This window comes from Ovis aries, chromosome 17 (genome assembly GCF_016772045.2).
Source record: "Ovis aries strain OAR_USU_Benz2616 breed Rambouillet chromosome 17, ARS-UI_Ramb_v3.0, whole genome shotgun sequence".
In the NCBI taxonomy this organism is placed as follows: Eukaryota; Metazoa; Chordata; class Mammalia; order Artiodactyla; family Bovidae; genus Ovis; species Ovis aries.
The window spans coordinates 58,430,606-58,456,670 of record NC_056070.1 but is presented as its reverse complement, the minus strand read 5'-3'; the positions used below and the strand labels follow the sequence as shown (position 1 = coordinate 58,456,670).

The 26,065-nt window shown below is 47.5% G+C and overlaps 2 long non-coding RNA genes across 5 annotated transcripts in view; one reads left to right on the top strand and one right to left on the bottom strand.

Annotated features, from left to right (window-relative positions):
• Nucleotides 1–26,065, bottom strand: part of LOC121816951 (uncharacterized) — a 282,412-nt gene that overhangs the window by 156,787 nt on the left and 99,560 nt on the right. The gene's annotated exons all lie outside the window — the stretch shown is intronic.
• LOC121816950 (uncharacterized) lies at nt 4,991–24,318 on the top strand. Its single transcript, XR_009596873.1, has 2 exons — nt 4,991–5,766; nt 11,132–24,318. It is a non-coding gene; the product is annotated as an uncharacterized LOC121816950 (long non-coding RNA).

Sequence of the window (26,065 nt, the reverse complement as noted above, 5' to 3'; positions counted from 1 at the left end):
ACCAGTCAGAGACTCCAAGTCTCCACTTTAAATACATCATTTCACCTTCCCAAGAAGATGGGGAGGTTTTGTGCTTGTTTATACTGGAGGCTCTGAGTGTTAAGCCCAAGGGTGCTCAGCAGGCGGGTCCAGAGCTGGGATAGTCCCCCAGGCCCACTGCCGCCCCACCACCTGTCTACAGCTGCCTGCTAGGTTACGATGACCCCTTTTCGATTCAAATTGCTTTTCTGAGGTTTTGACTCTAGCAGTAAGAGGGCTGGAGCTGAATGGGGTTGGGGCAGGCAGGGGGAAGGTGATATCATTCAGGGACCAGGTAGGTGAGGCCAAGGGCTTCTTGCCTCCTCAGCTGAGACCATGCATTCTGTATGCGGTGACAAGGCAGGGGCTCGGCCTGCTGATGTCTTCATGAGGCTGGGATGGACTCCACCACAGCAGGCCCAGCGCACACTGTGACAGATGATAAAGATCTCACTCGGCTTGTGAGATCCACTCAGGGGACTGAATGGAAACAACTGAAAAGCCCTGCGCACCAGCCACTGAAGCTGAAAGCTCACAGATTCTGCTGATTTAAGGTCTTCTGTGTGGATCTGCTGATCCTAGAGAATCTCAGCTATTTGGAAATTTTAATAGAGTCTCTGGGCTTCCTTGAAGGGAACCAGAGTATTGGAATGCGAGAAGGACTCTGTCTGGTTGAGGCCACAGCATGGAGAAAGGACAAGCGTGCATCTGACATTCGGCCCATCATGTTTTCATTTTGAAGACTAATTATGATTGCTTTTAAATTTCACACTGCCTCCTGGGGAAACTCTTAAAGGAGCCCCTGTCCCCTATTCCCTTTGCCACGGGACAGATATTTGTCCTTGCAATTGCAAAGTCTCCTCCTGCCATCCTTGCTATATTTCAGCAGCTCCTGAGAGCCCAACAAAGGCTAGTTAACCAGCTAATTGCAACTACAACTGACCCCTTGAGTGTGTGAATGAATGTGACAAGTGGCTGGTGACATGCTCAAGTCACGTATTTGTGTCACTGAGTTTACCATTTGATTCTGTTCTTCTAAGTAAAAGGGTCTCACACCAGGTGATTCCAATTCATAGTGTCTTTGAAAACAGTCATGAAATTGGCTAAAAGATTTAACAGGCTTGCATTTATGGAAAGAGGATGCTGGATAAAACCCTACAGAAATCTGACCCATTGCCTTCTAGGTGCTGACGCTCTGACCACAGCAGATCAGCAATATTCTGCTGCTGCTGCTAAGTCACCTTTCTTATAAAAAGCATTTCAAAATGAATGGGAATGGGCAAGTAAACCATTTGGGCATAAAATGGGATGGCCTTTGGTCACTGAGGAAGGAGAGGGACATCTTCCACACCTGGCACCATTTACCTGACTTCCCACCTGCACACCTTTGCATATTCTGGTCCCTTTATTTAAATACTTTCCCATCTTTCCCTCCCCTAGCACACATGTGTAAGGCATTCAGGACACGTCCAGCAAATGAGTAGACTTTTCCCTTCTCAAGGGTTGACAAAGTGAGGCACACAAGGGGTGGGTCTTGGGGCAGCTGGGAGTGGAGGACGGTAGGTCTTGGTGTATTAGAAACAAGAGGCCTGTGGCATATAGTGAAGTGGGAAAAAAGGGAGCTTAAAAGCAGTGTCTTATGACCAAACTTTTTTGCAAAAAGGAAACTCCATGTTTACTTGTTTGCTTTGTGCACAGAAAAGTCTGGAATGGTATACAGCGCATTTGCAATGATTACTTCTAAGGAGTCAGGGGTGGCAGAGAGTATGAACAGGAACTTTTTGCTTTTAATTTTCTTCTTTCTAAAGTGTTTACTTTTTCCAATAGGCATTGTATTAATTTTATAATTAAAAATTGAATAAAGATTTTTAAATATGCTTAGGGAATAGAATAGCTATGCTTCCCAAATATTTGCAGTGGCCTTTATCATGGATGTACCAAGCTGTTGTATCATGTTGATTGCATGTGTTTTAATTATTTAACCAGATTCTGAGCTCCCAGAGGGCAGGAACCAGGTCTAACAGCAATACGGATAAAAGAAATTCCGACACTAACTCCACCATTCCTCACTGCTAAATGTGCTACCTACATCACCTGGCTAATTTCATCTGCTTTTAAGTCTTCAGAGCTCCTTACTGTTCCAGGCAGGCATAAGGATTCAATAAATATTTTTGATTGAATAGTGTGATTTGCAATACTTTGGGGAAATGTGCAACCGGGGCTCCTTATTCAACTGTGAACATTTTTCTATGAGTGGGATTTTAAAATGTTTCTCCTCACAAAAGGAAACAGCAGGTAGGAAAGAATGTAGAGGGCAAGCTTTATCCCCACCTAGGGACAGAATTCCCTAAAAGCTCCAGAACACACTAGGTCATGTTTCACAGGGTGGGTTCTGTGGAACCCCAGTCCTACATAATGCTCTGTGAAAAAGAGTTTCCATGATTTGGAAAATGCTTCTTATAGCAGATCCTCTTGGAGATTTCATGCTTGAGCATGATAAAGGCTCTGAAAAGTCCTGCAGTAAAGAAGCAGGTTTAACTTTGTTCAACCCCAAGTTTCCCCCAAATCATTTGATCACAGAGTCTGTTGTTTCATGAACAATTTTGGACAAGTTTCATGTCATACACACTGAAAAATACTGTGCTGGAATGTTCTCAATCAGCTGCCACCAAGAAATGTTTGATCCCCTCTTGGAGGCAAATCAAGGTTACGCCCCAGGCTTGAAATGGTCAGTACTAGGTGCTTAAAGTTTCCTCCAATCAGGTCCAAAGGCCGGGTGGGGTGGGGGGAGAATGTGGCAAAGGTTATTCGGCCTGGAGGGGAGTAATTCATCCTACCCTCCAGCTGCTAGAAGGGCAGAGCGCACCTATTCTTGGTGCTCTCTGGAACAAATGGTCTAATCCTGGGATATATGGGGTCAGTTCTGGGATAGCTCCACCGTGGACTCACTGTGTGGCTTTGGGGGAGTCACTGTACTTCTCTGAACCTACTTCCTTATTTAAAAATAAAAAAGTACATCCCTTGAAGAATCTTTTGAGGGGTGGACATCCTATACAGGAGATGCTTGAGGATGGAGAGCTGCTATTGGTATTTCCCCAGTTATTCATTTCCGCTACAGCTCTGCTCACCTGGGGAACTGCTGGGATCTCTCTTTGCTTCTCTGAGTTTCTACCTCCCAAACGCTTGGCATGCTCTTTGGCACCGACCAACGAAACTACAGGGAAATTTGGCAGACCTGCAACAGTTAGAACTGGACATGGAACAACAGACTGGTTCCAAATAGGAAAAGGAGTACATCAAGGCTGTATATTGTCACCCTGCTTATTTAACTTATATGCAGAGTACATCATGAGAAACGCTGGGCTGGAAGAAGCACAAGCTGGAATCAAGATTGAGGGGATAAATATCAATAACCTCAGATATGCAGATGACACCACCCTTATGGCAGAAAGTGAAGAGGAACTAAAAAGCCTCTTGATGGAAGTGAAAGAGGAGAGTGAAAAAGTTGGCTTAAAGCTCAACATTCAGAAAACGAAGATCATGGCATCCAGTCCCATCACTTCATGGCAAATAGACGGGAAAATTGTGGAAACAGTGTCAGACTTTACTTTTGGGGGCTCCAAAATCACTGCAGATAGTGACTGCAGCCATGAAATTAAAAGATGCTTACTCCATGGAAGGAAAGTTATGACCAACCTAGATAGCATATTCAAAAACAGAGACATTACTTTGCCAACAAAGGTCTGTCTAGTCAAGGCTATGGTTTTTCCAGTGGTCAGATATGGATGTGAGAGTTGGACTGTGAAGAAAGCTGAGTGCCGAAGAACTGATGCTTTTGAACTGTGGTGTTGGAGAAGACTCTTGAGAGTCCCTTGGACTGCAAGGAGATCCAACCAGTCCATTCTAAAGGAGATCAGCGCTGGGATTTCTTTGGAAGGAATGATGCTAAAGCTGAAGCTCCAGTACTTTGGCCACCTCATGCAAAGAGTTGACTCATTGGAAAAAACTCTGATGCTGGGAGGGATTGGGGGCAGGAGGAAAAGGGGACGACAGAGGTTGAGATGGCTGGATGGCATCACCAACTCGATGGATGTGAGTTTGAGTGAACTCCAGGAGTTGGTGATAGACAGGGAAGCCCGGCGTGCTGCGATTCATGGGGTCACAAAGAGTCGGACAGGACTGAGCGACTGAACTGAACTGAACTGACTGAAAATTCATCGGATACAGAGAAATTCTGAATTGAAACATTTTGAAAAGAAATGTCATCTTGTAACTTTCTGCATTGTTACAAATAAAACCAACGTATCATCAGTCTCAGGAGAATCTTGTTAAGTGCTTTTAAAGACAGGGAAAAGAAACGTGACCACATTCACTGTTCATGGCAGAAACAAATACAAGAATAACCTTCGCGGTCGCCCAGCCTTGGGTTGGAGTATCAGTTACAAGGTGTCCTTGCTGGACAACCCTGGGTAAGCAAACTAAATTTCTCTGTGCCTCTGATTGCTCGTGTGTAAAACGGAGAGAAAAAGCACCAGATCTCAAGGACTCACGATCTAAAAGAGCGCAGCGCGCCTGCAGAGGACTTGGTCCAGAGTCAGCGCCCAGTATCACTCTTACTACGACTACTACTAATTACTACGCACTGAATAACTCTTGGCTCCTTCTGCTTGTAACTCTTTGCCCCTTTCCTGTCCTTTCCCCACGGCCGTCTCCCCCACTCCCTTTTATCTGTTCCAGCGATACAAACAAAAAAGCCAACCGCGGACGCAGCTCGGCCGCTCAGGCGTTTTCTAGGAACCGGGTCAACGTCTGGGGCCGATGCTGAGCGCGGATGCCCCGGCGCGGCGTTCGCCTGCCCCGCAGCAGGCCCGGCGCTGCGCGTTCCCAGGCCATGCCCGGGTTCTCCGCGGGGCGGGGCGGGCGCGCTGGCGGCGCGGGCGGGGGAGGCGGCGTCGCCGGCGGAGGGTTCCCCGAGCGCCCGGGCCTCCGGCTGGCGGGACGCCGCGTCCCCGGGGCGGCTGCGCTGTTCAGCCCCAGCGGGCCCGCCGCGCCGCCGCCGCGCTCACTGCCGCGTGCATGCCAATTAGGCCCTAATCTGATTTCTGTTCTATCTCTGCGAACCCCATTAAAACCCAATTCTGCTTATTAACAACAGCTTTCTCGCTTCGCAGTGCCTCGCCCTCCCAGGGTTGCTCCGGCGCTGTGAGGATCGGGGCTCCGCGCGCCGGGCCGCAGGGGACCCCCTTCTCCGGGGCCGCCGCGCCCGCCCCTCCGCCCCCGGATGCGCCACCTCCCCACCTCTAGAGCCCCACCTCCCCGCGTTGCCCAGGCCGGGGTCGGGACCCAGGCCCGGCGCCCCCAACGAGTCACGGGACCCCTTCTTCGGGAACAATGGGATCGTAGAAAGCTGGAACTGGGCGTTGTTGGGAACTCGGAGGTCATCAAGCCCCGCCTCCCACGCCCTGCAGGAATTCCCTAGACGCTGGGCGATCCTCAGGCTGTTCCCGGTACGGGGAGCTCACTCCCTCTCTCAAGGAAACCTGGTCGGCTTCAAGTTCCCGGCGCCTTCGCTGTGTGACATTAATCAGAGCTCTGGACCTCTCCGGTCCGAAGTAGCTTCATCTGTACCCCGGGGGCGCGATGATAATGCTTGCCTCCTGAGACTGTTGAAGGATAAGAAGACACCGGCAAAGCATAAGAGCGCCGGAGTGAGGCAGCTGTAAGGAGCAGCACTACGGATCCATCTAGGTACAAAATTCAGTTGTGGTTAATTGAGTTAATGGTTAAATGATGTAAGTCCTTTCCATTTTTGGTCTCTGGAACTGCTGGAAAACTTTGTCCTTTCATGAACCGTATGGTCCTCGCCCCTGTTATAACAGCAGCAATGCTGATGAGTGAGTGTTGCCTTCTGCTTAACCCCGGTGGAAGGGGCTTGTCCCAGTCAGTTCTCAAAAGACACAAGGAAGGGCCTCCCTGGTGGCTCAGTGGTAAAGAATCCGCCTGCCAGTGCAGGAGACATGGGTTCAATCCCTGGTCTAGGAAGACTGCACATGCCCATAGAGCTACTGAACCTGTCCTCTAGAGCCTGGGAGCTGCAGCTACTGACCCCACATGCTGCAGCTACTGAGCCTGCTTGCCCTGGAGCCCGTGCTCCTTAGCAAGAGAGGCCACAGCAATGAGAAGCCCTCGTGCCACAACTAGAGAGTAGCTCCAGCTTGCTACAACTAGAGAAAGGCCTGCACAGCAATGAAGACCCAGAACAGCCCAAAATAAAATAAATGTATTCTATAAGACACACACACACACACACACACACACACACACACACACACACACACACACACACACACACACACACACACACACACACACATATATGGAAGGACCCTGAAAGATTTCATGTTTGGCCCCTTGACCTCATGGAGAAAAATAAGGAAGGAGGATAGACATCCTTTCCTCCCGTGGCACCTGCAGCCAATTTCCTGTCAAAACTCTGGGCCAGTAGCCCTCCCACCACAGAAATACTCTGGATGCTGCAAGAATTATATTAATAGAAATGGCTTTGTAAGTGTGTTAAGGCTGTCCCAGTATTTCGCTCAGGGAAGCTGCTTTAACTGCCCGGCTCCTGTGGACAGAAATTTGAGTTGACTTGAGCTGATAACCTCTGGTCCACTTTGAACCTTCTCTACCAGAATCCCAGATCTGGGGGCCTGCCTTCTCTGCCTGCCAGCTCCAGACCCTTGACTTTCTGCAGGGTGCACAGATAGTAGGGTCCACAGCCTGGACTTGGCTTCTGATCTTTCTTGGACCCTGGTAACTTGCAGGCACGGCTCTGACCAGTCTGCTTGCTGGGCTGGGTTCCAGAGCTCTCCCCCAGACCTGTCTCAGTGCCCTTGAAGGGAACAGGTGATCTCTCTGAGGCTACTTTCCAGGCATGGAAGAATGATGTAGACAGACTGGTCCACCCCTGCTCATCTTCCTTCCTGCCTAAGGCATGCAATTTCAAGATGACTAACTGGGGCTAAATAGCTGAGATACATGAGTTCAAAGCCAGCCTCTCATTCCTTTGGCAATGAGGTCTAGTCAGTGATAATAATCAAACTATGTGACACTTAGCACTGCAGGGACCCTCAGAGCAGACCTTGGTTATAGCACAGAAGCAGGATCCTGGAGGGTCCATGTGCCCAGGTACCATTGTCCCCTTATTGCTGGATGGTGAAGAGGTCCAGGCGGTCCTGCAAAGGAAGGGGGCTGGCATAGCCGAGGTGGCAGGTGGCACTTAGGGGTTCAGATCAATGGCTTCTTACCAACTGCTACAGACAGAAGTGTCCCATCATTTCAACAGTGTCGCTGTATTAGTATGAATACATATCATTCAGCGCTGCCTCTAAGCATGGGGGCTGACATCACTGTTTTCCCACCAGATTTTAAACCCCATGGGGAGGAGCTACATTGTACCCTCTTCAGAGCATGGCATAGGGCCTCGCACAGACCCATACACATGCGCGCTCGCACATATACATTTCTTATCTCTGAAAGAGGGAGGGATGGAGGCATTCATGGACATTAATGAATAAACCTGGAGCTGATGACACCCTTCCCCTGAAGGTGCCTGGAGCAACTTGACTTCCTGTCTCTTTCTAATTAACCTGCTGACTTGTTGGCTGCCTTCTTTTAACAGCTGGAAGTTTGCGGGTGGAGGGTTCCGTTTGTTTCAGTGACTTCCAGGAAGGACTTGCCTGTGTCCTGACAGGGCACGAGAGGATCTGCTTCTGTGAATTTTAACATGTGATACCTGGATCGTCTCGCAGCCAGCACTTCTTTCTTTTCTTCTTCTTCATTCTCAAAATGATCCCCTTTCAGGATACATTCTTGTTCTGAGGCAGCCTTAACAGATGACCACAAACTGGTAATCAATCACTGACTTAAAATAACAGAAATTGATTTAAACACTCCATCTCTGCCTCTGTCCTCACGTGGATGTCTCAGATCTCTCTCTGCCTTTCTCTTGTGAGAACACTTGTCACCGGACTTAGGGAGTCAGGATGGTCTCATCTTGAGATCCTTAACTTAATTACATCTGCAAAGACCTTATTTCTATAAAGGTCGCACTCACAGGTATGGGGATTCAGAGGTGGATGTGCCTCTTGAGGGGATAGTTTGGGTCACATTGAACCCACTGCTTATCTGCTTATTCACCTCTGTGCCCTACACGAGCACAGCACGGGTCCCTAATGACTTTGTGTGGAATGAATAAACAGTCTAGACAGGACTCCCATGGTGAGGAGATTGGTCATCTTTTGGAATCAGGCCTGTCCCTAAGCACTACGCATTTCCACTCTGCGTGTGTGCGTTCATGCTCAGTCGCTTTAGTCATGCCAATTCTTTGCGACCCTATGGACGGTAGCCTGCCAGGCTCCTCTGTCGCTGGGATTCTCCAGGCAAGAATACCGGAGTGGGTTGCCATGCCCTCCTCTAGGGGATCTTCCTGACTCAGGGATCAAACCCATGTCTCTTAGTCTCCTGCATTGGCAAGGGGGTTCTTTACCTCTAGCGCTTCCTGGGAAGCCCTTCTGCTTTAGCACTCTGTATTTGAATCCCAACAAAATTTAAGGACTGGGCCCCAGAAGAGGCAGCAGCTGAAGGTGAGTCCAAGAACCAGCACACTACCTTGGTTCTACCACATACTGGGTATATGATCTTGACTGCATCCCTGAAACTCCAACCCCAGTCTTCTTCCCAGCAAAACATGAGTGATAATAATGACCCCTCTCCACCAGGATTCCCGTTCAAGGGGAATGACCTAACACCTACACACTCTGTTCCGTGAGATGTTGGATACAGGGGGAGTGGACTGTGGGAAGGGTGCGTACCGACAAAGGTGACTTTTCTGTCCAAGAAGCAATATAGTTGACCAGTTGTGGCCGCTGTCACCTCCCAGCCATGCCCTAACAGCCCTTGAAAGAAGCAGCTGCCTCCAGGAAGGGCTGGGTGGTGCAAGACAAATTCACCGACTGCATCTCATGTTAACTATGCGGAATGCACACAGGCACCCAGCAACCCACGTGGGGCATTCACTTTGGGCTCCAGGATTGCTATGAAAAAGCAGAGCCTCCTATTTTAAGTTCTCTGGCTTGACAGTTAGCAGCCGAAGGGACATTTATATCTTCAGCCTCTCCTGCTAAAGTTCCTATCCAGATGCAGCCTGCCATAGCAGGGAAAGCTTGAATTCTATGACAGGAAACCAGGATTCATGGCCCAGGACTGTCTTTGAACTACCATGTGCCTTGGGTCAGCCTCAGTTTCCTCATCTGAAAAATGGGGGTGATAATAATATCATATTGTTACCTGCCATGCCATCTCAGGCCCAATGGTATAAAATAGCAGTTTAAACAGCTCGCAATTCTAAAACATATCCCAAACATTTCGTATGACTGAAGTTGTAGTGTAGGACGGTGCTTAAGAGCTCAGTTGCCTGAGTTTGAATCCTGACTCAGTTCCTTAAAAGCTGTGTGACCTTGACCAAGTTCACTGACTTTCTCTGCCTTGGTCTCCTCATCTTGTAATACATTATTCCTAATTACTCATAACAGTTTACAATGGAATAATTTTATAGAGTGGCTGACAAGGATTTAAATGAGTTGATTAACTTAAAACCAGTATACAATAAATTGTTGTTACAGTTATTTTTACTTCCCATTCCATAGGAGGGGAATGGCAGTGACATTACAGGGCAGTGAGCTGTGAGATATTGTGGGGGCAATGCTGCACAGAGAAAGCTTCTATGGCTTGGAGAAAGAGAAGCCAGGTGTGCACAGACCAATAGGTCTCAAGGTTGGGGGGTAGTATTTTGTCCTTCAAGGATGTGTGAGCAATGTCTGGAGACATTTTTGGTTGTCATGACAGGGGCTTCCCTAGTGGCTTAGACAGTAAAGAATCTGCCCACAATGTGAGGGACCCAGGTTCAATCCCTGGGTCAGGAAGATCCCCTGGAGAAGGGAATGGCAATCCACTCCAGTATTCTTACCTGGAGAATTTCATGGACAGAGGGGCCTGGTGGGCTACAGTCCATGGGGTTGCAAAGAGTCAGACACGACTGAGCGACTAACACTATCACTACTATCACTAGGTTGGGGCAGAGAGTGCTGCTGGCCATGGACTCTGCTTGCTGCTGCTGCTGCTGCTAAGTCGCTTCAGTCGTGTCTGACTCTGTGCGACCCCATAGACGGCAGTCCACTAGGCTCCTCTGTCCCTGAGATTCTCCAGGCAAGAATACTGGAGTGGGCTGCCATTTCCTTCTCCAATGCATGAAAATGAAAAGTGAACGTGAAGTTGCTCAGTTGTGCCCAACTCTTAACGACCCCATGGACTGCAGCCTACCAGGCTCCTCCGCCCATGGGATTTTCCAGGCAAGAGTACTGGAGTGGATTGCCATTGCCTTCTCCACGGACTCTGCTTAATGCCCTACAAAACACAGGACAGACCCCACAGCAAAGAATGCCCTGGTCCTAGACGCTGATCATGCCTAGGTTCAGAGTCCCGGGGTAGAGAGATCCTTAGTGCTTCCCTGTGGACACCAGGATGGCACGGAGCTGGCAAGCCCTGCAGAAAGCCAGGGACTGGCTAGTGGTCCCATCAGCGGGGGTGGGGCAGAGCCCCTAGTGCAGCCCCGACAATGTGAGGTGTCGTGGCCACGCCTTTGTGAAAACCTGGGAACTAGAGCCAGAAGCTGCCAGAATTTCAGCAGGAATTTCCCTCATCAGTGACTGGCTCACCAGGGAACTAGAAGTCAAGACACTGATTTCTGACAGCGCTGTGAGAATCCTCTATAGGTCAGAAATCAACCTTGGCAATTCCCTGAACATGTGCGTATTCTCACGCGGTAAAGACTTACTCAGCACTGAGGGTCTTCCCTGCCCGACCGCGGGTAGAAACTGCAAAGCACTGTTCCTCTGACACATCAAAGATCAGCTCCAAGTACCTGTCCTCCTATATGGAGCTTTGCTCTTTGCTGGGAGGCCCAGGAGCCCGGGAAGCAGTACAAGGCATGGGGACAGAGTTCTGCATGTCCAGTCATCTTAGCTTGTAGGATGACATGTTCCTCTTCTTGCAGAGGACACTGCTCATCAGCTGGCTTGGCCTCTGGGATATCTGTGGGCCCCAGCATCACCTGGGTCACACGATGCATTTTCTGCCTGTGAGTGGCCTCCTTCTGCCCTCTCTCCATGCTACCAAAAGGAGCTGCTCTCAGTGGCTGTTGCTGTCTTCCCTTGACCTTGAGCTCTGGAGATGGTCTTCTGGGTAGGATATGGCTTCATTCCTCACCTCTCAAGAGGCCAGGACGGATGTGACACGACAGGCACTGGAAGCAGAGTCAGGACGCCTGGTTCTACCATCAGTAAAAGGTGGGAGTTTGCATAGCTCATGTTTCCCAGGGCCGCTGCCACATGGGCCCACAAACTTAGGTGGCTTAAAGCAATAGCGATGTCTCCTCCCACAGTTCTGGAGGCCAGATGTCCCAAATCAAGGTGTCAGTAGGGCCGTGTCCCCTCTCCCACCCCCTGAGTCTCTGGGAAGGACCCTTCCTGATTTACCCCAGCTTCTGGTGACCCCAGGTGTCCCTTGGCTTGGGGACGCATTGCTCTTGTCTCTGCCTCCGTGGTCACATGGCCTTCTCTTCTCTCTGTGACTGATTTATAAAGGTATATGCTCTGGCATTCAGGTCCTGCCTGGGTGACCCAGGGGTTATCTCATCTCAAGCACAGTAAGTCAATCACATCTGCAAAGACCTTTTTTCTCAATAGGATCACAAGCAGAGGTTCCCAGAATCAGATGGGACTGTCTTTGGGGGAGGGGGGCATTTTTCACATCACTACACCCACTTCCCATCTCTGGTCTCTTCTGGAAAAGGACAGGCTGGTGGGTCTCAAATTCCCCTCTGGCTCCAAAAATCTGATCTTCAGAGAACAGACTGCATCTCTCCTAATGTTCACAGCAGCAGCATCTCCATAGAGCGTTCCAATTTTTTTCAACGCACTCTCCCATCTGTTTGGCTTCTTGCTGCCGACCTCCTGATGAGGAGCACAGGGTGGCTAAGATTAGGCCCATTTAATTGATGATGCAACCAAGGTCCAAAACCTCCCTACTCATTCTCCCCTTGGGTCATTCAGCTAATTAGAGCCATGAGCAGGCCTCTTGGTTTCCTTGGGCCATGGGACAGCCTCTCAGCACCATGGGCTTGGTTCTGGAAGCAGAGGAAGCTGTTTGCCATGGAGATCCAAGCCCACTGTCCATCCCTAAGTCATACTCCCTGGCTGTGTTGGAGGGACTTCATTGGAATTTGAGGTTGTCCACATGGCAGCGGTATCCTGGTCCACGTCTGGCTGCATCACACCACGGGAGACCTCTTCTTCCTTGTGAGGATCTTCCTAAACAAGGGGACTTCTCAAACCTCAGGAACTGAGAGACTGCTAGGGACATCAGCAGGATTCGAAAGATCTGCTTTGCTTCCAGGCAAAGAAAGATTTCAGCAGTGTTGTGCTGATCGTAGTTGCTTAGTCGTGTCTGACTCTTGGTGACCCCTCTGGACTGTAGCCCGCCAGGCTCCTCTGTCCATGGGGATTCTCCAGGCAAGAATACTGGAGTGGGTTGCCATGCCCTTCTCCAGGGAAATCTTCCCAACCCAGGGACTGAATCCAGATCTCTTGCATTGCAATTGGATTCTTTACCAGCTGAGCTACCAGGGGAGCCCAGACCAAATTCAGAAATGGAGACCAGAGGGGCAGGTACATAGTCCTCATTCTCCTTGCCTGTGACTTGCAGATCTGGACAAACGCTGTCCTGTCCTAGGCCTCAGTTCCTTGAAATAACAACAATTTGGTGGGAGGGCATGAGGGAGGGTAGAATACCTCACCCCTGCCTTTTACAGCTAACTCAGAAATGAGGATGAAGAGCTAATAACAGTCAAGTGTTTGGAGTTCTTGGGAAGAAAGATTCAACATCTACACAAGGTATCATTAGCTTCATTACTTCTCAGGAAGAGGTGGGGGAACCAGTTAGAAATTGGCTAGATGAGAGGTGAGTATACTAAGATCCCCAGAGGGTGTGGTGGGTAGATGGGCTGGAAATGACCATTATTTATTTATTGCTTTTGTTAAGTGCCTATAATGTGCTGGGCTCTGTGCTGGATGTGTGTGGGACACAGACATATATACAAACCACCCAGGGTCAGACTTCTGTGAGTGGGTGGAAGTTAAAGCTCTCACATCTCCTCTTCTCGAAAACAGAAGCCTCTTCCTGACAGGCCAAACCTGGTGCCAGAAATCTCTGCCTTTAGCTACAGCTCCTTGGGGGTAGCCTGCAGAGAACATGTATCTGGGTTAAGACATCTTATTACTTGGGGGGAGGAAGGCTGTGCCTGGCTTATAACATATGGACTGAGCTCATTTCACCCACGCTCAGCCACTGCTGCCGCTGGGACCTGGGCCTCTTGTGTGCACAGTGTGGAGACTGGCCCTGGGCTGATGGGCTGCTGCTGGGCGGGTCCAAGGTGGGACCAGGAACTCATGCCTGCATAAATCTAGGCGGCATTATTTCATCCGATTCTATGCTGTACTCCAGGAATGCATTTAGAGAACACAGTGAGAATGGTGGGAAGACAGGGGTCAGCACCACTGGAAGGTGGGGAAGGAAGGGTCAGTGCAGGCAGTCACTTTCCTGCTTACAGACTTACAGACTCTGGAGGAAACAGGACATCAACCAGCAAATGTTTAACTAGATCTCAGAGCAAGAGAACAAATTCAAGGGCCAGTAGCAGACCCAACTGCCAGGTGTATAATACCACGTAGCCTGTGGTGGATTACAGGTCTTTGTGAAGCTGAGAAGAGAGTTTTGGATCCTCTCTTTTGAAAAGCGCACTGACCTTTGTATACAGAGGTACACATGTGATGCATACTTTGAATGCAATTTCAGGGGGTCCACTGATCCTTGAAGCTCATCCCAGGACCCCAGTTAGGTACTCTTCTTTTCCGAGTTTCCATACTGTGTTTTCACTTCCGTGTGTGTGTGTGTGTGTGTGTGTGTGTGTGTGTGTGTGTGTGTGTTAGGGGCAGGGGTGGGGGGTGGCGGTGCTCAGTTGCCCAGTCCTACGACTCTACAGAGTGTAGCCTGACAGACTCCTCTGTCCATGGGATTCTCCAGGCAAGAACGCTGGAGTGGGTTGCAATTTCCCACCCCAGGGGATCTTCCCCACCGACCCAGGGATTAAACCCGGATCTCTGGCGTCTCCTGCATTGGCAGATGGATTCTTTACCACTGGCGCCACCTGGGAAGCCCTTACTGCCTTAGTTTGAAAATTTTCAGCAACCCTGGGAGGTAGGTGTGGCATCATCCTTCTCTGTGTAATGGAGGCCCAGAGGGAGCACAAAACTTGCCCTGGATCGTGTAGCTAGTGAACGTCCAAGCTGGGACCAGGAACTCATGCCTGTATAGATCTAGGAGGCACTATTTCATCTAGTTCTATGCTGTACTCCAGGAATGCATTTACAGAGAACACAGTGAGAATGGTACCTCCTGGGGGTCAGCCAGTAAGGCTGCTCTGGTAAACCTGGGTCTTCCCATAACCGTGTCTTTAGAGCTCATTTACAGGCATATATGCAAATGGACCAACTGAGTGACAGAAAAATGAGTCCAGGGGAAAATCTGATAGGGATGCAGTATCTAAAGACTTGGATGTCTAAACCTGTAAATGGAAGAATAGTTCCAAATTATCCATTTAACCAACAAATTCATATATGGAGCACCTCCGATGTGAATATCCACCCCCAACCAGCTTGAATAAAATCCAAACTCTTCACAGTGGTTTGCACGGCCCCTTGCCTGCCTTTCTCTCCTCCTGTCTTCTAGCTCTCTTCCTTACGCTATGGCAACCCTGACCTTCTGTCCATACCCGGCTCCTGCCAAGCTTTTCCCACCCCAGGGCCTTTGCATGTACTATGCCTGCTGCTTTGGAATATTCTTGCCCTGGCTCTTCTTATGGCTGGCTCAGTCTCATCCCTCAGGTCTCAGCTTGAATGTCACTTTCTCTGAGAGATCTTCTTTGACTTCATCTAAGAATATCCCTCCACTATTCTCCAGCCATCTGTTTCTGTCTTCTTAGCACGTTTAACAATCTGTAACTGTTTTATGTCTTTATTTCCTTATGTCCTCATTATCTCTCTCTCTCTTGACCATATAAAGCTCTATGGAAGTGGGAGCTGTGCTGTCTCAAACATCATTATATCCCCGGCCCCTAGCCATAATAGGGGCCCAAGTGCTGAAGACAGAGTGGCTGAAAAGTATGTTTAGAAGAAGGAGGACTCCTCAGCCATCACTTTACCCTTCCTAGTGCAGCAATACAATTAAATCTGGTCCCAGAGTGTGATGCTATCTTCACTGTGAGCTAGTGGGAGGGTGACTGTCTGAGATGGCGGCCTCTGGGTCCAAGCAAGCAGCCAAGTTGAAAAAGTAAAGGTCCTATGCCAGAACAAATATGAATTACACATACTTATTTGTTGATTTACCTATTTATTATCTGACTCTCCCACTTGACTGTAAGCTCCTTGGGGGCAGGGTTTATATCTGTTTCATTCACCACTGTATACTTAGCACTTGGCATATAATAGGTACTCAATAACCACATGTTGAATTGAAAAAAAAAAAAAAAGTAAAGGTCCTGCAACTTCACCTTGGAGAAGCAAGAGCAAATGCAGTGTGAGGGGAGGGTTGGGATGCTCCTAACTTAAAAAAGATGAGACAGTAATGCTGGCTTACAGAAAAAATGTCTTGCCTACTGTATCCATCATCAAAGGAAACCACCTTATGGACAGTTTTATGACATAGTCTGAAGCACAGGAAATGGGCTGCACGGGAGTGTCAGGACTTTTAGAAGTTGTATTGCTTTCTTAGGAAAATGCTGCTGGCTTCTGGAACTGCAGTTTAATTAAATTCAGTTGGCTGGATACCTTCAAAGGCTGTTCCATGTTCTTACCAGCCCTTGCAGACACAGACATCTTCCAAGCAAATGTGTGAGCACGGGAGTGGTGAAGCAATCCTTGGCGAGATAAGGCGGGCACTCTCCTATCTTGGATCATACCACCCCGGCATGTGGCAGAGGCTTAGGGGGCACAGAGTCTGAGGGACATGACTGTCCAGTCCTTCCTCCACCCACCCGGCCCTGCCTCCCCAAGGGACCACAGAGGCAAGAACAATGCTTTCTTCTTGGAGGTGTGTGGGACATCTGGGCTAGCAGAGAGGCACCCAAAGGGACAGACCCACATCGACTGGTTCTTCTGTCTTAAGCACTGCTGAAGACCCTCCCAGAGAGACTCATGTCCACCCGCAGGGGTGGAACCTGTTGGGCAGGTTACCCAAAGCTGATCTCCCACAGAAGAGAGCTTTGGGGGCTGCAGGGCTGCTGTCCTTCTGAACTGACCCTGATGGTGAGCCCACGACCACCTGCACACCCTTTATCTCATTGGACTGTGTCAACCACGCTGAGAAAAAGCTTTTGCTGGGCCCCTCTTCCAAATCAAGGCAGAAAGGTCATCACCGCTGGCCTGAGATCATTCAGCTTGTAAGTGGCACAGGTTGAGAGATTGAGCTCATACATTTGGCACTGTTGGTTAATGACCTATCGCTACTGATTATCAGGCACTGCTTTGGGCGCTTTGGATTTGAGTATATAGATACTTTCCCCCAACCCTCAAGAGTATATATTTAAAAAAAAATGCAATCCTTGCCCTCAAGGAGTTTACTCTTTTCTTTTACACTTAAGGTTGAATCTTTAATATTGATGTATGTATTTGTCTTATTCTCCAATTAGGCGGCACACCTTTTAAGAACAAGGAGCCTCACCTCAACTTGCCATGGCATGGGCCATGGACCCTTGGAGCAGCTTGGTGAAGGTCAGGGACCCCTGTTCAGGATCAAGCTTTTCAATCCATAAAATAATGCATTTAGGATTGCAAAGGAAACCAATTATACCGTAATACAGATATCAAAGGGCTTCCCTGGTGGCTCAGAGGGTAAAGCGTCTGCCTACAATGCAGGAGACCTGGGTTCAATCCCTGGGTCAGGAAGATACCCTGGAGAAGGAAATGGCAACCCACCCCAGTACTCTTGCCTGGAAAATCCCATGGACAGAGAAGCCTGGTAGACTATAGTCCATGGGATCGCAAAGAGTCGGACACGACTGAGCGACTTCACTTCACTTCACTTCACAGATATCAAAATATGAAGATCCACATTTGTGAAATAGTACTTTATGAGCTTCTTTATTATGTATTAAGTATCAAGATCTAGCCGCTGGTCAATCTACTACTGAGATTTTTGTGAGGCGCAGAAACAATATTTTGATATCTCTACCACAACTGCTAACGATAGTCTCTGTAATTTGCACGTGTGCTGTGGTCACAGGAACTGCCGATGCTACAGTCGTTTCTCACCTGCATTCCTCATGCAAGAAAATGCTGCCTTTCTACTAGAAGTTAGTGAGAGTAAAGACGTTATTTTTTTTCACCAGGTAAATTCATGGATCCCTGAATTCTACCTTTGCACCTGCAAGGGTGCAGGTGGCTGAGGATGCCAGGTTTGGGGCCCTGTTAATCTAGTGGTATTTCCACACTCTGTGCTACTTTGCAGTCAGCCAGGACTGCTGAGAGCCTCAGCAACCCTGCTGAGAAGACGCCACTGGCCAGGGGTTGCTGTCCTGTCTCGTTTTGTGATTGAGTGCATGCTTCTTCAGCTTTTCCGCATCATCCGAGAGGGTACGGTGATGGTGATGGCATGTGGCAATGAAGCAGTAAATAAAGGCAGGAGAGAAGAGTGGTCAGGAGCACGGTTGAGGTGATGGGGCGGGGGCTGGCACAGGGGATCAGATTCACAATCAGATGATCCCCTGCCCTCCACTCATCAGCTGTGTGTCCTCAGGCAGGTCAATAAGCAATCAAGACTCGGCTCTCTCATCTGTGCAATGGGCTGAAGCATACACCCTCATGGGCTGGCTCTGAGGACCCAGTGAGACAAGGGATGGAAAGTTCTGGAACAATGCTGGTGCATGGGGAACACTCAGTAAAACACAACGGTCTGAGAGCCACCTTGCCCTTTCACTGTTTACCGAGTGCCTCTCTCCAAAAAGGAGATTGCAACGGGATAGCTTTTGAATCAGAGTGTTCCAGTCTCCTGCTTATTGCTGTCACCCAGAATTCCACTCTAGGAAGTGGCTATTCACAGCTGGGAGGGGCTGGTGCCTCTGGGGAGCCTCAGAAAGTTTCTCTCTTCTTCCTGGCCCAGTCCAAGCTGATGAGTTTGGGGAGCTGATGAGTTTAACCATTGGTTCCATGGCTTTTCTTTTCTTTTTGCTTCCTGCCGCCCCCATGGGTTTTTTTTTTTTTTTTTTTTTTTGTCCACCAAAGCTGAGTTGCTGAGTGAATCGTTAAGGGAGTGAATTCCAAGAGCGTGAGCTTCTCTTGTTTCCCAGGACAGGTTTGGGCCAAGACAAACCTTGGTGATGCCAACAGCAGTTGCTTAAACAGTGGAGCTCAGAGCTGGCTTCCCGGCCTGGCTTGCGGGGCTCTGTTTGAACTTTCTCCTCTCTCCTTCCACCCAGTGATTAAAGGAACCACATGGAACTTTCTCCTTATGCCTCTTCCCCTTCCTTCCCCGTGTGCCCCCTTGGAAAGGCTCCGCAAAGTCCCAGTTTCTCAAAGAGCCCAGAGCTGTGGCCTCTTGATTTATGTTCACTTGGCAACGCGAGGTTGCAGCGGCCTGAGAAGCCTGAATAACTGGAAAAGGGAAATGGAGGAGGGTGGGGCTGATGGGAGGGTCTGATTGTGGCTTGAACTTGGCCCTCCCCACATCAGCACAGAGCCAAGGACTCTGGGACCAGTGGCCAAAAGAAAATCAAACCAAGTGGCTGGAGTGTGAAAAAGAAGTTAAAGTTGTTCAAAGAAATGAACAGTATCTGTCCTTTCTGGATGCTTGGTGACTCTTTGGGTTTTCTCCTTCAATAGATGCCTCCCCCTGGCCATTTTGGATTTAATGTGTAAACACAAGGAAATAGGGAAATCTTAATCCCCGGCCCATTAGAGGGGCTCCACAAATGTTATCTAAATTAAGTGCTCTTATAAAAGAAATGAAAGTCGACTCTCTTTGGTTTGGTTCTGTTTTGCGTCTTGCCTGGACCCGAGTTCACATCTCTATGAAAGCTTTCACCCCTGCACATGGAAGGTTGTGTCTGTTCCCAGAATTAGATCTTAGGTGACTTGAGGGCAGGAGCTATTCTTCTTTCCTTCTCTCCCTCCCTTCTTCTCTTCCACAAATATTTACTGAGCACCTATATGTGCCATCATTGTCTCCTCTTCACCACCACCCTAACGCTTAGCATGCCTGTCTTCTAATAGGTCCATAATATGCATTGGATGGATAGATGGATGGGCAGATGAGTGAATGAACAGATGGAGGTTTAGGTGGGACTCCAAGAAGTAAGCTAGGGTCTTAGAAGGTTGTACACATGGTTATATCTCAGAATTGGGATCCCAGGCAGCAAACAGGTGGGCTGGGACTGGAGCTGGAAACAAGGACCCTTGGTTGCCAGTCCCAACTTGGCGGCCATCTTGCTGTGGGTCTGGGAAACAGTTTCTTTAAGGCTTTGGGCTGCAGTTGTGTTATCTATAAAATGAAAGCAATCTCAAGACTTCTTTAGAGTTTTGTTACTCTCCAAAACTCTTTACCCTCAAACCAATGAACTCAGATCCTTCCATAGAAGAATTATGAGACCACCAGATCCACTCCGAGTTCGTTCATTTCTTGCATTGCCTCTTCTTGGTCTGACTCAGAATTGCCCATGTCTTTTCTTGTTCAAGAATCTACAGCGGCTCCCAAGTGCCTATCACATCCAGTGTACTTTCCTTTTCTTGGCTTTGAAAGATTCACAGTCTGTCCACAACCCACAAACCCACCACACTTCTCAGCTCTCAGCATTGGGAATCTCCCACTAGAGTCCAGCTGGTTGCTCCCTGACACCGATTTGCCTCTAGGCCCTTACTTATGGCACTTGCTATTCCATTTATGACTTCTAAATCTTAGTGATTTTATAAAATTTCTATTACAGTCAACCAAATTTAAGACAGTTTTGAAGAGATCATCTAAAAATAAGAACTTACTACAGAAAAGGGGAAAATGACCCATATTTCCAGAGCCAAAGACAAGCTCTGTAGACATCTTGGTTTATTTCCTTCTGGTCTTTTTTTTTTTAATCTCAGCAGGGTTTTAGGGGATGGACTACATCATTTATTTAGCAGCCATGAAGAGATACACCACGCCCAAGGTAAGAGAAACCCAAGTAAGATAGTAGGTGTTGCAAGAGGGCATCAGAGGGCAGACACACTGAAACCATACTCACGGAAAACTAGTCAATCTAATCACACTAGGACCACAGCTGTGTCTAACTCAATGAAACTAAGCCATGCCCGTTGGGCAACCCAAGACAGGTGGGTCATGGTGGAGAGGTCTGAATGTGGTCCACTGGAGAAGGAAATGGCAAGCCACTTCAGTATTCTTGCCTTGAGAACTCCATGAACAGTATGAAAAGGCAAAATGATAGGATACTGAAAGAGGAACTCCCCAGGTTAGTAGGTGCCCAACATGCTACTGGAGATCAGTGGAGAAATAACTCCAGAAAGAATGAAGGGATGGAGCCAAAGCAAAAACAATACCCAGTTGTGGATGTGACTGGTAATAGATGCAAGGTCCGATGCTGTAAAGAGCAATATAGCATAGGAACGTGGCATGTTAGGTCCATGAATCAAGGCAAATTGGAAGTGGTCAAACAAGAGATGGCGAGAGTTAACGTCGACATTCTAGGAATCAGCGAACTAAAATGGACTGGAATGGGTGAATTTAACTCAGATGACCATTATATCTACTACTGCGGGCAGAAATCCCTCAGAAGAAATGGAGTAGCCATCATGGTCAACAAAAGAGTCTGAAATGCAGTATTTGGATGCAATCTCAAAAGCGACAGAATGATCTCTGTTTGTTTCCAAGGCAAACCATTCAATATCATGGTAATCCAAGTCTATGCCCCAATCAGTAATGTTGAAGAAGCTGAAGTTGAACGGTTCTATGAAGACCTACAAGACCTTTTAGAACTAACACCCAAAAAAGATGTCCTTTTCATGATAGGGGACTGGAATGCAAAAGTAGGAAGTCAAGAAACACCTGGAGTAACAGGCAAATTTGGCCTTGGAAAGTGGAATGAAGCAGGGCAAAGACTAATAGAGTTTTGCCAAGAAAATGCACTGGTCATAGCAAACACCCTCTTCCAACAACACAAGAGAAGACTCTACACATGGACATCACCAGATGGTTAACACCGAAATCAGATTGATTATATTTTTTGCAGCCAAAGATGGAGAAGCTCTATACAGTCAGCAAAAACAAGACCAGGAGCTGACTGTGGCTCAGATCAGGAACTCCTTATTACCAAATTCAGACTCAAATTGAAGAAAGTAGGGAAAACCACTTAGACCATTCAGGTATGACCTAAGTCAAATCCCTTATGATTATACAGTGGAAGTGAGAAATAGATTTAAGGGCCTAGATCTGATAGATAGAGTGCCTGATGAACTATGGCATGAGGTTCATGACATTGTACAGGAGACAGGGATCAAGACCATCCCCATGGAAAAGAAATACAAAAAGGCAAAATGGCTGTCTGGGGAGGCCTTACAAATAGCTGTGAAAAGAAGAGAGGTGAAAAAGGATAAAAGGAAAGATATAAGCATCTGAATGCAGAGTTCTAAAGAATAGCAAGAAGAGATAAGAAAGCCTTCTCCAGTGGTCAATGCAAAGAAATAGGGGGAAAAAACAGAATGGGAAAGACTAGAGATCTCTTCAAGAAAATTAGAGATACCAAGGGAACATTTCATGCAAAGATGGGCTCGATAAGGGACAGAAATGGTATGGACCTAACAGAAGCAGAAGATATTAAGAAGAGGTGGCAAGAATACACAGAAGAACTGTACAAAAAGATCATGACCCAGATAATCACAATGGTGTGATTACTCATCTAGAGCCAGACATCCTGGAATGTGAAGTCAAGTGGGCCTTAGAAAGCATCACTACCAACAAAGCTAGTGGAGGTGATGGAATTCCAGTTGAGCTATTTCAAATCCTGAAAGATGACGCTGTGAAAGTGCTGTACTCAATATGCCAGCAAATTTGGAAAACTCAGCAGTGGCCACAGGACTGGACAAGGTCAGTTTTCATTCCAATCCCAAAGAAAGGCAATGCCAAAGAATGCTCAAACTACCAAACAATTCCACTCATCTCATATGCTAGTAAAGTGATGCTCAAAATTCTCCAAGCCAGGCTTCAGCAATACGTGAACCATGAACTTCCTGATGTTCAAACTGGTTTTAGAAAAGGCAGAGGAACCAGAGATCAAATTGCCAACATCTGCTGAATCATGGAAAAAGCAAGAGAGTTCCAGAAAAACATCTATTTCTGCTTTATCGACTATGCCAAAGCCTTTGACTGTGTGGATCACAATAAACTGTGGACAATTCTGAAAGAGCTGGGAATACCAGACCACCTAACGTGCCTCTTGTGAAATCTGTATGCAGATCAGTAAGCAACAGTTAGAACTGGACATGGAACAATAAACTGGTTCCAAATAGGAAAAGGAGTCCATCAAGGCTGTATATTGTCACCCTGCTTATTTAACTTCTATGCAGAGTACATCATGAGAAACGCTGGGCTGGAAGAAACACAAGCTGGAATCCAGATTGCCAGGAGAAATATCAATAACCTCAGATATGCAGATGACACCACCCTTATGGCAGAAAGTGAAGAGGAACTAAAAGCCTCTTGATGAAAGTGAAAGAAGAGAGCGAAAAAGTTGGCTTAAAGCTCAACATTCAGAAAACGAAGATCATAACATCCGGTCCCATCACTTCATGGGAAATAGATGGGAAAACAGTGGAAACAGTGTCAGACTTTATTTTGGGGGGCTCCAAAATCACTGCAGATGGTGAATGCAGCCATGAAATTAAAAGATGCTTACTCCATGGAAGGAAAGTTATGACCAACCTAGATAGCATATTCAAAAGCAGAGACATTACTTTGCCAACAAAGGTCTGTCTAGTCAAGGCTATGGTTTTTTCAGTAGTCATGTATGGATGTGTGAGTTGGACTGTGAAGAAAGCTGAGTGCGGAAGAATTGATGCTTTTGAACTGTGGTGTTGGAGAAGACTCTTGAGAGTGCCTTGGACTGCACGGAGATCCAACCAGTCCATTCTGAAGGAGATCAGCCCTGGGATTTCTTTTGGAAGGAATGATGCTGAAGCTGAAACTCCAGTACTTTGGCCACCTCATGCGAAGAGTTGACTCATTGGAAAAGACTCTGATGCTCGGAGGGATTGGGGGCAGGAGGACAAGGGGACGACAGAGGATGAGATGGCTGGATGGCATCACGGACTCGATGGACGTGAGTCTGAGTGAACTCCGGGAGTTGGTGATGGACAGGGAGGCCTGGCATGCTGAGATTCATGGGGTTGCAAAGAGAGGGACACGACTGAGCAGCTGAACAGAACTGATGGCTGGTTGGCTGTGGAGGCTATTTCTAATCTCCGACTATAGTCTGTGTTATGAGAAATATCCTGTTGTAAAATCTTACACATCTTTAATTATTTCCTTGGGCTAAATTCTTAACAGTAGAATCACTGAGATTAAAGGCTTTTTGACAATTGGCGTTGAGGGGGAGTGCATTGCATGGGAGTGGGGTAAGAGGAACCAGGTTGAGATCCAAATTCTTCTGTGAGTCGGAGACCATGTTGAATGAGAAGGTGCCACCCCCATCTTTTCTTTGTGAACTGGCCAGATAGGCATCCCAGCACCCTTGCTTCCCTTCCTACTCATGTTCTGGCCCAACATCAAGCTTCTGAGACATCTAGGAGGTTCTTTGAAGGCACTAAGCTAAAGAGAAAACCACCATGGCGTCTTCAGCTGGAACAGAGGATTCAGAACCAAGTCCCTCCTGGGTCTCCCCGCCTCCACCACCCTCACCCCACTTCCCCCCACCTCCCTTCTTGGTTGATGGAACTGTGCACTTGGACGTGTGTGATTGACTGTGGTATTAACAAAATATGTATGACACAATGTTTTTAAGCTTTTTCCAGAGATATTTATATCACACAAATGGCATGTTGGTTTTTTCTCCCCTCTCAACCACCAAGAATGAATAAATCAATTGTCTTAATCAAGCTAATGGAGAGGGCATGGGCTAGATGGGTGAGAGAGGGCTCTTTGCCTGAGCCTACGGCTCCTGTATTGGGGGTAGTGGTGGGGGGTGGGCCCTGGCAAAGTTGCTCCACGTCTCTGGGCCTCTGATCCCTGTCTTCTAGATGGGAATGGTCATATCCAAAATCTAATGACTTCATGGGATAAAGATCATCTTCTAAGTGTTTGGAATTCCTTGGAAGAGAGTAGCTGCATGAATTTTTAATCCTCTATTTTCAGCTCTTTGGAGCTGCATGTAGGAGCAGAGCTGTAAACACAGAGAACTCACCACTACGGTCTAGTGTGTAAAGATTTTTGTCTCACACAATCCCATAGAATCTGACCTCAAGAACGACTCAGAGTGTGGGGGAAATGCAGTTTGTCATGGTGGCTGTTATTACATAAAAATTAATGCCTTGGCAAACACAGGGATCACCCTGTCATGCTGAGGTCATGTTTACACCAAGCGTATATATTTCAAGTTCCTAAACCTTCAGCAGCACTGCAGGGCAGAATCGGCACAATTCCCACTCGAGACACAGAATCCCAGGCTGGAATTGCCATGGCTCTTAAGGAGGACATTAGTGAGGATGAATTGTGCAAGCAGAATCTCCTAAGCCTCCACATTTCTTATGTAGGAAGCAGGTTCTTCAGGTTCTGATGTATCGAGACCTACCAACTCCACTGAGAAGTGAAGAAAAGAGAAATTCAGAAGGATGCAGGACCCGAACTTGGATCTCATTCATTGTTCATCCATCCATTCACCAAGTATTTTTGGAGCACCTAAACTCTACCTGGGTCTGTGCTACGTGCTGAAGGTACAGAGGATGAACAAAAGCAGAATGGTTCCTGCCTGGGGGGAGGTTGTTGTCAAGTCAAGAAGGTGGACGTTAATCAGTAATCACACAGGAAACGTAAACTCACAACCAAGCTGGGAGCTATGAAAGGAAGGCTATGGGTCTTAGGTGCATCATCACTGGGAAATCTGATCTAGCTTTGGAGATGAGGGAAGGCAGAAGTCATTGTATATACAAGCCCCCTTCTAAGAGAAAGAGGTCTACTTGAGGATGCAGAAGCCCAGAGAAGTAAAAGTGAGGGGAAGAGAAAAGATGGAGCTAGACACACCCATTGGGATGGCTACTAAAAAAAAAAAAAAAAATAGGAAAGTAACAAGTGTTGGCAAGGATGTGGAAAAATTAGAAGCTTTGTGCTCTGCTAGTAAGAATGTAAAATGATGCAGTCACTGGAAAACAGTCTTGGTGGTTACTCTACAAGTTCAATATAGAATTACCATATGACCCAGCAATTCCACTCCTAAGTATATACCCCAAAGAATTGAAAACAGATGTTCAAACAAAATCTTGTATGCACATATTTACAGAGGGATTATTCACAATAGCCAGAAGTTGGAAACAACCCAAATATTCATTAATGAAAAAACAAAAGTTGGGTTGTCCATGCCATGGAATATTATTCACCTATCAAAAGAAATGAAGTTGCTACAACATGGATGAACATTGAAAACATAGTGCTAAGTGAAAGAAGTTATAAAAGGCCACACACCACAGGCTTTCATTTATATGAAATTTCCAGAATAGACAAACCCATAGAAATAGAAAGCAAATTGGTAGCTGCCAGGGGCTGAAGGAGGGTGGAATGAGAGGTGACCTCTAATGGGTAAGGGGTTTCTGTTTGGGTGATGAAAAGTTCAGGACTAGAGAGTAGTGAT